This window comes from Nicotiana sylvestris, chromosome 6 (assembly GCF_000393655.2).
Source record: "Nicotiana sylvestris chromosome 6, ASM39365v2, whole genome shotgun sequence".
In the NCBI taxonomy this organism is placed as follows: domain Eukaryota; kingdom Viridiplantae; phylum Streptophyta; class Magnoliopsida; order Solanales; family Solanaceae; genus Nicotiana; species Nicotiana sylvestris.
The window spans coordinates 140,780,899-140,783,755 of NC_091062.1; the positions used below are offsets into that span (position 1 = coordinate 140,780,899).

Below are 2,857 nucleotides of genomic sequence, written 5' to 3' on the forward strand. Positions count from 1 at the left end.
TATTGTGGGACATGTTGATATAATTGGTTAAGGTCCCGAGGGCCTCGGGTGGATTTCGGAAGGTTAACGGAATGAAATTCGGACCAAAAAGAAAAGAAAAAGCTGCAGAAATTTCTGCTGCAATTTTTTGCAGGTCTTTGGACTGCAATCGTGGGGCGTAATTCGGAGGCCTATATCTTTTTATCTACAAGGAATTGTGAGATAGTTTAAATTCGAAAGTTGTAGCCCTTTATGTATAGTTTCCAGAAAGCTAAAGAAATCGTAATTTGGACATCTGTAGAGAATGTTACAGTCGATTGAATATGACTGGTGGAGCTCGTTCTCTAGAATTTTCTGATTCGGGGAGCCTACTTTAGAAGCTCATATCTCAGGATATATAAAGGGTTATATGGTGTACAACCTATCAAATTAAAGATCTTCGAGTCTAATTTCTAAATATTCAATCCGTTTGTCATTTGGATACTTATACAAGACGTTATGGGTGTTTAAACAGAAGGTATCCGACAAGAAAATTTTTTAATAGGATGTACAACTTGTATAGCACAAGTGCAAGGTACAACTTGACGAAGCACGGGCAGATTCTTTTAAACACGGATTTGGCTTATTTCTTTCATTTCTTTCATTTGGCTTGGATTATTTTGGAGAGAATTTCAAGGGGGATTTCATCAAGCATCAAAGGTGAGTTGTTTCTACTTATTTCCAAGTTAAATACATGGATTAGAGCTGAAAACTCAAGTAAATTATGGACAAAAATGGTGGTTTAGGGCTTGAAACTTAAGAGAATTAAATGGTGATTTGAGGGGTCAAATGAACTCCGATTTTTGTGAATTTGGTATGTATAGACTCGTGGCGAGATAAGGGTCGTATTGATGTAAAAATTTCTGAATTTTGAGACGTGGGTCCAGGGCTCGGGTTTTGCTAATTTCGGGATTTTCGACATTTTTCGAGTCTTTTCGATTGGGTTATATTCCCTTAGCCTATTGTAATGTATTCGTTGTGGTTTTGACTAGATTCGATGTGCGAAGAGGTCGATTCAAGAGGAAAGGGCATTGCGGACTAGTCTACGACCGGTTAGAGGTGAGTAATAGATGTAAATGCTGTTCTGAGGGTTTGAAACCCCGGACTTTCACATCGTAACGCTATATTGAGGCGTGACACGCACTCCATGGCGAGTGCGGGGTCGGATACTATTGGGGATTGTGACTTGGTCCATCCCGTGTGATGTTTATACTATACTGGTGATTGATACACATACTTCATTGATATTACTGGGCTTGATGCCATGTTTGGGGCCTTGTGCCGATTTGTAAAATCCTTCGAGGATTGATATTACTGCTTAGCATGATTTGCATATCATTTAATTTCAGTCCAAGGTTTTAAATGTTGTTTTGCAAACTCAGCCATAATTCTAAGTGTTGAAAACTTAAATGATATTTTTAAATGTATTCCGGGCTGGGAACTTCTGTTTTGTAAATGCCCAAGGGGCTTATTATATTATTTTTTGGACTGATTATAAAGTGACTTGAAACAGTGGTAACAATGACACTGTGTGATATACTTGAAACAGTGGTAACAATGACACTGTGTGATATACTTGAAATAGTGGTAACAATGACACTAGATGATATACTTGAACAGTGGTAACAATGGCACTGTATGATATAAATTGGTCAGGTAACAATGGCTGACCGGTCAGGTAACAATGACTGACCAAGATATTGTGCTTGGGCTGTAGGAGCCCCTCCGGAGTCTGTACACACCCCCAGTGAGCGCCGTCGACGATAAATAAATATGGATGGCTCGGGCTGCACGCCGCAGTGGGTACTGGAATGTACCATCATATGCATTGCATTGTATTCATGTATTTGTATCTATACTGTTGTTTAGCTGCTCGGTTCCATATGTTGCTGTATATTTGGATTTTAGCTTACTTTGTGTATTTACTGGGTTTTCTTATCTTCGGACTGTAGTTACTTGTATTACTCACTGGGTCGGAGTACTCACTTTACTCCCTACACCTTGTGTGCAGATCCAGGGCAGTCTCAGGCACAGTAGATCCAGTTGATCAATGGATCCAGCATTTTGGGGAGTATCAAGGTAGCTGTACGGCGTTCGCAGCATTGATTTCTTCCCTCATATCCTTTTTTTTTTATTTCCGTATTATTAGACTTTGGATACACTATGTATTAGGATGATATTCTGTACTCTAGAGGCTCAGATTCGTGACGCCGGGTCCTAGTGAGATTATGTTGTGTATTTTGTTAAACTCTTCAGTACTTTGATCTTGAATTAATTGATATTTCCATCCGCTATTTTTGATAAATTGGGTTAAGTGTTGAATAATGGTCGGGCTTGCCTAGTAGTGTGTTGGGCGCCATCACGACCGGGATTTGGGTCGTGACACATTCATCCTCAAATGAGATGTAGAATTTGTCCTCAAACACATAATGTAACTTATCTCTTTCTTTGCACATCTGAATATCCCAAATTTTTCTAACTCCCAAATTTTGCAGAAATTTTGGCAGAGTCTCCTCTGTAATTGGGCCTATCCACATGTCATAGTAATACCAAAATAACTTCTAACAACATGTCCACAACCCAACAAAGCACCACAAAGTATATATCAATAACACTAACCTCCGCATTACAAGCACGACATTATCACCATGATATCTTGACATAAAATGCATCATATGTATGACCATAACCACATCTTTGGTCTTAATGGTTGTTCATAATAGATTACAACATCGCCAATTAACATCATGTTAACGAAATTTCGTTTTAAACCTCCCGTTTACTAACAACAAGGCATGAAGATCTTATAATTACTTACCCGAATTAACGAGTCACAATT

At 38.7% G+C, this 2,857-nt stretch overlaps 1 long non-coding RNA gene across 1 annotated transcript; it reads left to right on the top strand.

Moving 5' to 3' along the window:
- Nucleotides 1-635: 635 nt before the first annotated feature.
- Nucleotides 636-2,168, top strand: LOC138870158 (uncharacterized). Its single transcript, XR_011400395.1, has 3 exons — nt 636-678; nt 1,011-1,077; nt 2,030-2,168. It is a non-coding gene; the product is annotated as an uncharacterized lncRNA (long non-coding RNA).
- Nucleotides 2,169-2,857: the final 689 nt, after the last annotated feature.